The sequence below is a fragment of the Mus caroli genome, chromosome 1 (genome assembly GCF_900094665.2).
Source record: "Mus caroli chromosome 1, CAROLI_EIJ_v1.1, whole genome shotgun sequence".
NCBI lineage: Eukaryota > Metazoa > Chordata > Mammalia > Rodentia > Muridae > Mus > Mus caroli.
The window spans coordinates 33,677,225-33,686,388 of record NC_034570.1 but is presented as its reverse complement, the minus strand read 5'-3'; the positions used below and the strand labels follow the sequence as shown (position 1 = coordinate 33,686,388).

At 45.2% G+C, this 9,164-nt stretch overlaps 1 long non-coding RNA gene across 1 annotated transcript in view; it reads left to right on the top strand.

Moving 5' to 3' along the window:
• LOC115031942 overlaps positions 1–8,776 on the top strand; it is a 24,411-nt gene extending 15,635 nt beyond the window's left edge. Inside the window, exons 2-3 of the long non-coding RNA XR_003837595.1 lie at positions 7,574–8,420; positions 8,739–8,776. This is a non-coding gene — a long non-coding RNA (uncharacterized LOC115031942). The remainder of the gene's footprint in view (positions 1–7,573; positions 8,421–8,738) is intronic.
• The last annotated feature ends 388 nt before the right edge of the window (positions 8,777–9,164 follow it).

The following is a 9,164-nucleotide window of genomic DNA, read 5'->3' as shown; positions in this document are numbered from 1 at the left end:
TCCCCCACATGCACACATGATCTATTCCCCCACATGCACACATGATCTACTCCCCCACATGCACACATGATCTATTCCCCCACATGCACACATGATCTATCCCCCCACATGCACACATGGTCTACTCCATGTGCACACATGGTCTATTCCTCTCAGCCAACCCTGCTATGGCTTGAATGAGGTCTCTAGAACTCCTATACTGGAAATTTCCTCCCTAGTGCATCAGGGTTGGGATCACGAGGGCATAGGAGAGCAGTTAGGCCCTCATGAAAGGGTTGATGTCCTTGTCTTGGGGGTGGGTTTATTATGTTCTGCTCTCTCTTGTCCCTCATCCCACATGACCATTATCTAACATGTGTGACACAGCACTAAAGGCACAATATCAGACCATGTTCTAGAACTATCACCAAATATATCTCTGTTCTTTATAAATTCCTCAGTCTGAGATGTGACTATGGGATGGCAAACCTCACTTAATGTCCTGTCTCCCTGCTGGAGGTAAGCTCTATAAGTTCCTTCTCCCTACTGTTGGACATTTCATCTAATGTCCCTTCCTTTGAGTCCTGAGAGTCTCTCACCTCCCAGGTCTCTGGTACATTTTGGAGGGTACTCCCAACCTCCTATTTCCCGAAGTTGCTTGTTTCCATTCTTTCTGCTGGCCCTCAGAGCTTCAGTCCTTTTCCCTCTCCCAGTACCAGATCAGGTACCTTTCTCCCGCCACCATCCCCAGCCACGTTCCCTCCCAGGTCCCTCCCTCCCTCCCTCCCCACTTGTGATTGCTTTCTTCTCTTTTCCAAGTGGGACTGTGGCATCCCCACTTGGACACTTCAGCTTGTTGACCTTGTTGAGTTCTATAGACTGTATTTTGGGTATTCTGTGCTTTTTTTTTTTTTCGCTAATATCCACTTATTAGTGAATACATACCATGTATTTCTTTGCATTCCTGCCCACTAATTCTGCCTTACCTTAAGTTGCCTGCTCCCATGACCAGGATAAAGTATAGACCTACCTCACCACTGAACAAATCAACAGGATGTTACTAAGAATCCACAGCTTGGACTTTCTGGACAGAGACTGTTAACAATGAACCATTAGCATCTTTGAGGAATTTATAAAGCAAGCAATAGCCACTTCTTTACTCTGTGGGGTCCCCCCCCCGATATCACTAGAGAATTGTACACATCTACATAATGACAATAACTAGGAACCAAAAGTTTAAATGTGAAATGATTTAAGTGTAAGAAAATGAAGTACTTATGCCTCTAATGAAACAGGTACTGAAAATTATAAACTGCCAATGATAAAACTCACAGGAGTCCCGAGTATCTGGGGGAGAAACACTGTGTGTGGATTAGAATATTCTAAGTAATATTTCAAATTTCCTGGGTTGACCCATAAGTTTAGGTTTTTCTATCAACATATTAGCAAATTTCTTTGAATATACACAAGCTTATTGTTAACAATCTGTAGGAAGCATTAGAACAGCCAGGATGATATAGAGTGGGAGGAATCATTATACCTTATGTACAACAATAATATTAAGGACATGGTATCAGAGAGCATTAGAACAGAATAGAGAAGCCAGAAATAGATCCACATAAATGGGTTCAATTAACTGTCAACCGAAGAAAGAGCCAACGCAAGCTTGGCCAGGGAAATTAGCTCTTTAATAGATAGATAGATAGATAGATGCACCTGTACTTTTCTAAACCTAATGTAGAAAACTTAACTGTAAAGGTATCATAGACTTAAATACAAAACAATAAAGCTTTTAGGGCAAAAACATAGAAAATCAAACATCAATACATTGCCCTTCATCAGAATTCAAAACTTCAGTTCTATAAAAACTCATATTAAGGGAATAAGAAAATCTACAGACTTGGAGAAAATAGTTGCAAATCATGTATTAGATGAAGAATGCATACCAAGGCTCAAAGCTCAATGATCTAGCAGCTGGGGAACCCAAGGCAAACATGCTAGAAAGGATAGACAGAGGGCCAGTAAGCACAAGAACAGACATTCAACATGGTTGGCCATTTTAAAGACACAAATTAAAACTAAAGTGGGGGGCCAGGTATTGTGGTACATGGCTTTAATCTCAGTAGGTAGGAGGCTGAAACAGGCAGTTCTCCATGAGTTTAAGGCCAGCCTGGACTACATAACTAGTTCCAGATGAACCAAGGCTTCAGAGTGAGACCCTGTGTCAAAACAAGACCACAAAAAAAACCTGACAATTGGATAGAGTATTGTAGCTACCTACTAGAAAGACTAAAATAAAAATAGTGAGGGGTGGGTAGGGGTGGGGGGTGAGGGTCCTAGCCAATGCCATGGCCATCAGAGTAACAATCCATATGAGGGAAGAAGGAAATCCAGATCAACCCAAATTAGTTAGTGTTCATTCAAAACTCCAGAGTCTGACTCAGAGCACCTTATTTTGACATATTTAAACACAGTACAACTGAAGTGGAAATTTCTGGTTTCTTTGGAGAATCGGTTATGTCGTATGTTTATCTGGAAACTGAAGCAGACTCATGGGAGGATGTTTTGCTGAGAACAGACACATGGTGTTTTTTCTGGAAGCTGCCTGGAAAGGGGGCATGTGATGTTTTGCTAGAGCAGATGCTTGAGAGAACACATGATGTCCAGGAAGGGTATAACTATAACCCAACAGCAATGGACCACACTGTGTGGCATTCGTTCACCTTGCCACGCTTTTCTGGCCTTCCTGGCATTTGCTCACACTGCACTGTGCTGAGAATGCTCTGGCTCTGGCTCTCCTTGCCTTCTTCACTGAACATTGTTTGTCACTACTTTGTAGAGAGAGACACAACAAAGAAATTCTGGTAGTGTTTCAGGGGCTTCTTGTTACTTCCTTGGACTCATCTCTTCCATAAGAACAGGTCTTACTGACTGTGAAAGGAAGCTCAGGTACAGGTGTAGGAGGAAGGGTCTGGTATAAGCATACTCGCCAACTTTTTTGCAAAGTCCATGGGACCTCTTGCATATGAATAGGTCCTGTTGACTAAGAAGGAATGGTTAAGAATATGGGGTAAACACAGCATTCTCAGGGACTTGGGTGAGGCCTGGCACCACAGATAGCAAAGATCACCAGGTGACTAACTACATACATTCCCAGATCTCTGGGTAGAAACAGATATTAATTCCCTCTGCCGAAGAGAAAGGCCTGTGTGTTTAACATTCCTGCTTTCCCTACTGTTCTCTGTAGGCACAAGGACCTGGTGCCCTCAACCAGTGAGAACAACAAATGGTCCTGGGAATGGGGAAAAGTTGGGTCACTTACATGTTGTGGGTAGGAATGAAAAGTGCACAGAACTCTGGAAAATTGTTCATCATTTACAACTGAAAATGAGTGTAGCTGTTACACCTATAGGCATTCATCCCAGGAAATGATCCTAAAAGACATATGCAATGTTCACAGTTAACTTCTTATAGTAACTCTTCCCCGCTGAATTCATCCCACATGTCCTCTAACGGTGACTTAGCAACTGTGGTATATCCATGCCGTGGAATACTATTCAGCCACGAAGAGGCACGAATGATCGACACGTGCAATGAGTTGGTTTTGAGTTAACAGCCATTCTTATAAGGTTATAATAATTCCACTTGCGTAAGATCTTCGAAGTGATGGAACTGTAAAGATAGAGGTATATAGGAGGCTATCAGTATGGTTTGTCCATAGGTGGTTAGGAAGGATAGCACAAGGAATCCCCGGGAAGATTTATGCTGACCAATAGCAGCCTCCCATCTCCATTTCACAGAACTAACTACACACATACAAGAGATGTGGGATTTGAGAGGAGTCGGTGTGCTGCGTGAAGGTGGACTTCCAGAGTATGCTGCTTTATTACAGCTGCGTAAGATTTAACCATTAAGGGATACTAGGACTGGCTCCATGGGATCTCTCTGCATTGATTCTTCAGGCTCTATGTGAATCTATTGTCTTCAAAGATTTTTCTTTAGTGTTCATTTTGTTTTACATGCCTCGTTATTTTGCCTGTGTGTAAGACTATGCACTGTGTGTATGCAGTGCCTGAGGAGGCCAGAAGAAGGCATCAGATCCCTTGGAACTGGAGCTCCTATGGTTGCGAGTTGCTATGTGGATGCTGGGAACTGAACCCAGGTCCTCTGGAAGTGCAACCAGTGTTGCTCTTAGCAGCTGAACCATCTTCCCAGCCCATCTTTAAAGATTATTTTTAAAAATACACATATGTCTGGAACAAAAGTATCTCCATGTAAGTGCACAGATTGTTTTTCCTTTGTATTATCTCAATTGTCTGCACTTCAAGGGGATAAGGAGGCTTGTTTGCCCCATTATACAAGAGGGCATGAGGACAAAGATGGTTACATGGGCAAGAAAGTAGTATACCTTGGTCCTGAGACTAGCCGTCTTCAAAGCCAAGCAAGGATCCACCAAAGCTCAGGGCCTTACTATGCCCATTTTAATTGTGAGAAATTGAGTTTTGGAGATAGGGCTTATAGGCAACTTGATATGTTAGGATGAACTAGAACTGCTCCATTGTAAGTCGTAAAAATCAAACAAATTGACGGAAGAAAGTCATTGGTTTGTGTAACTGAAAGACTGAATTTGAGGCACAGCTCAACCCTGTTACGAAATCCTTGTGATGAGGACTTCTTACTCTTGCTTTTCACTTTGCAGTTCTCTGTATCAGTTTTATTCCAGAGCAGGCTATTCCCAAGCAACTACAAAGATGGTGTTCACTCACCAGCGAAGCTGTCTCAAAAGAAATCTTTCTCTCTCTCTCTCTTTTCTAATGTTAATTTTTTATTAGATATTTTCTTCATTTACTTTTCAAATGCTATCCCCTTTCCTAGTTTCCTCTCTGAAAGTCCACTATACCCTCCCTCCTCCCTGCTCCCCAACCCACCTACTCCAGCTTCCTGGCTCTGGCATTCTCCTGTACTGGGGCCTAGAATCTTCACAAGACCAAGGGCCACTCCTCCCACCGATGGCCGANTAGGCCATCCTCTGCTACATATGCAACTAGAGACACAGTTCTGTGGGGTACTTAGTTCATATCATTGTTCCTCCTATGGGGATACAAAGCCCTTTAGCTCCTTGGGTACTTTCTCTAGCTCCTCCATTGGGGGCCCTGTGTTCCATCCAATAGATGACTGTGAGCATCCACTTCTGTATTTGTCAGGCACTGGCAGAAATCTTTCTCTTCTTATCTTCAGAAGCATCCCAGACTGCCTAATCCCAGACAAGTCTAATGGGCCTGGTATTGGTCTGGTACAAAGTCAACTTTGCATTATTATGACAAATAATAAATCGATCAGCCTACAAAGAGGAAACAGTTTATTTGGGTTCACAATGTTTAAGGGTTCAGTCCCTGATGGGTTAGCCCAGGTGTTTGGGGGCCTGCCATGAGTCAGCATATCACAGGAGTACACAGTGGAGAGGCATGCATGAAATAAAAGCAACAAAGAACAAAGGCCAGCAACCCAGAGTCCCTTCTCAGACACATCTCCAGCCTCCAATGGATCCCCATTCCGATAGCATCATAGGCCAAGCATCAATCCTTCGATACATCCACTTTGCTGCTCTTAGGATTTAAGTTATCCTGAGAAGAGGTGAAGGCACCTGGGCTCTGTTGAGGACCATTAAGAGAAACCCACTCCCGCAGGTCCTAAGATCTAAGTTCTTTCTCAGGCTCTTGGTAAACACCTGCCATTCTAAACAACCCAAAACGTACATACTAGTGCCTCTTCCTTTTAAGAGGTAATCTTGTCAATCGCCTGGCCAGGAGTCCATACCTTTCCACAACCCCCAGAAATCTAACTCACCTGAAGACCTGTGGTGGAGAGAGGGGCAGGGATTAATTATCCCCCTCAGTGAGATGATGCACTCGTTCTGAGAAGCCCCTCCCCCTGGGCGGACACTGCCTGAGCTCCTGCTATGTTTGACTAAGAGCCTGCCCGGGCTTCAAAGCAACTCTGCCCTTCTGCTCCTTCCAGTCTCTTTTTCTCTCCAGTGAGGACCAAAGTCTGTGTGTGGTTCCCCTTGCTTTGACAGGCCTCCATCTCTGAGCCCTTTGTGAAGGACTTAAAAGGCAACCGCTCTTTCTCTGCATCTCCCTCCTCCTGCCTATGCCTGAGCGGTTCAGCTTGTCTGTGCTGCTGGCTTTTCTCAAAACCTCTAATAAATCTGTCTCTGAGCATCCTCTGACTGTGTTGCTAAATTCTTTTACTGCCAAGACACAGAACCCAAAAGAGGGAACCTCAATGTCCCTGGTATTACTGGGACTAGGATACCGGGTGGTTCAAAGAAGCCAGGAGGATCCCTTTCCTAAGCACATAAGCCTGCCCACTGTAAAGAGCAGGAAGAAAATTGATTAATAGCCACAAACAGCTTTGCAGCTTGCCTGGAGGGCCTAGTGCAAACACCAAGGCCTCTGGCCCACCACTCTCCCCTCCCTGATCCCTGGTTATCTAAGTCTCTTCAAGCCATTCGGACTCAACCAGCAACCCCTAGCCATTGGGTACCATCCTCAGCTGAGACCCCATGGTCAAACATCCCCTCAGGGCTGGCTCTGCACGGTGTCCCCCAGTACAGCCTTCCCTGCAGAGTTGGTGAGACCTCCCTCAGTTCCCAGTCATCCTCACGTTAATCGCCTTCTCCAGCTGACACGTTTTAAATTAATGAGAAATTTGTTCTCATCCAACTAACTAGTTAGGGCAGCAGGCCTATTTTCCCCTTCTCAAATGAATCTTGTAGGTAAAATTATGAAAGGAGAAAAAAAGAAGAAGAAAAAAATCCATGTTTCTCTCTCCCACCCTGGCCCCACTTTTCACGATTTTTGGCAGTTCCGAGCAGAACAATATGTAAAAACCAGACAATTTAGTGCTCAGTAATTAGCCCAAACTATCCTGGGCAGAAGGAGTTTGTTGTTAAGTAATGCAAGGGCAGTGGGGGTGGGAAGCAGGGTGGGGGGTTGGGGGAGTGGAGGGGTGTTGTGCGCAGGGGCTTATGGGAATTGAGATTTTGAATAAACAGCTTCCTGTGCTGGGTTTCTATGATGGGGAGGTTGAGTAGACTAGGCTGAGTTATTTTCTAAAGATGTGGGCTAACAACGAAAAGGTTTCTGTCCAGTCTCATGGTCCGATGGGCTCAATGTTTGTTTCCTCCTACTTTAGGAATCCCAAGTTCATATGTGGAAACCTTGGCCTCCGATGTGAGGGAATCGGGAGGGGCCTTTGGAAGGCAGTTAAGTTTTAAGTGTGAGCTTACCGGAACTCTATTGCATGGACCCTGAGCCCAGAATTCCAGCCTCCAGAACAGAGAAAAATTTATTATATGCCACCCAGTCCGTGGCATGGTATAGCACCCCAAACTAGGACTAGAGATTGGGAACGACAGATCTTGACTGCTTCTTGACATCTATGTGTACGGAGGGGTGAGAATGGACCTGGGGTAGCCCAGGGGTTGGTCCCTAGATACTGACTAGGGATCCATAGTGTCCCACACGTAATGTTCTCAGAGAACCTGCCTCACAGATGCAATAATCTTCTCACAGGTTTTTCTCCCACACAGCCACGTGAACTCTTTCGAAGGAAGGTGCTATAGATTTCTCACCATTTGACCATGAATCTAATACCATGCCTACCACATCGCAGGTATGCAGTAGGTGGAACTGATATAGTGTGGATATGCACGCTTCGTGTGACCAAGCAAACATGACTTATACATAAGGACGGGTAGTCCCTGCCATAGGTATGCCCTCTGTGAGAGATGGTGAATCAACACAAGATGTTTCCCTCTTTTTCTAGTAAGAAAGGTCTTATGGAACATCCTGCCCGAGGTCGAGAGAGCCCTGGACACTCCTGCATTTCCTGTGCCCTGGCACATTTTATTACTGAGCAGGCTTCCCTGTCCCCTGCTGACATTTGAGTGAAGTGCTTCACTTCACTTCCACTTTTTATGGCCTCATCTTCTGTTCATGACCACTCTCTCTGTAGGGTAGGAACCCACTTTTGAAGGTCTGTCCAACTTTGTTGACTGTCATTCAGCAAGGTGTCTGAATCCCAAATGTGCCATCACCAGGGGCTATGGGGGCAGGGTGTGTGTGTGTGTGTGTGTGTAATGTGTTTCCAGTTATCTATTGCTATAGTGTGCTCTGAAATGTCCCCACAAAGGCCCTGTGTTAAGGTTGGTCACCACCCTGCATTTATCTGACAGGTAAAGGAGCCTTTAAGAGATGGGGCCTATTGGAGTATGCCTTAGAAGTGGACATTGGGACCTTGGATCCTAACCATTGTCTCCTTCACTTCCCGCCTGTCAGGAAGTGAGAGGATGTCTGTCTGTCTGTCTGTCTGTTTGTTTCAGAAGCCCCAAAGCAATGGAGGCAAATCTTAAATGCTTGCTGTCAGCAGGACATCAGGTGAACACAGCAGAGAACCTCCTGGATAATGGGAGGATGTGGTGCAGAACTTCCCAGCATCTTTGAGGGAGGGGCGGCGCCTCCTTATCCAACCCTGCTGGAAGGAGCTTTGATCTTGCAGAGGTCTAGAAGTAAAATCCACCCTCTCTGGGTTTCTTTGTGGGGCTGGGGGTAGGAATTTCTGCTTTGCATTTTAAATTGTTGCTTAGCAGGAATGGTTAGTGCTGCAGTTCTTGAACTGCATAACTCTGAATAACTTGCTTGCTCTGGACAGGCTTCCGGTGAAACCAAATCCAAACTGCTGCCTGTTCTTTTTAGAGAGACAGAAGCAAGGCAAGTGTAGTGGCTGTTCCTGGTTGTCAACTTGACTATATCTGGAATGAACTACAATCCAGAATCGGAAAGCTCACCTGTGATCCAGATCTTGAGGCTGACAGATACGAGTTTCTGACCTGAATCTTGGCATGGAGATCTTGAGGCATAGTGGCTACAAATTCCAGGAGACTAAGGCAAGGAGATCTCTGAGTTCAAGGTCATCTGGGACAAAGCAAGTCCCAAATCCAGGGGTGGTGGCGAACACCTTTAATCTGGGCCACACCTTCTGCTGGAGACCTACATAAGGACACTGGAAGAAGGAAGATTCTCTCTTCTTCACTGCTTGCCTTGTGGGACTGAGCAACTGCTAGATCCTTGGACTTCCATTCACAGCTGCTGCTGACCATTGTTGGGAGTTGGACTGCAGAC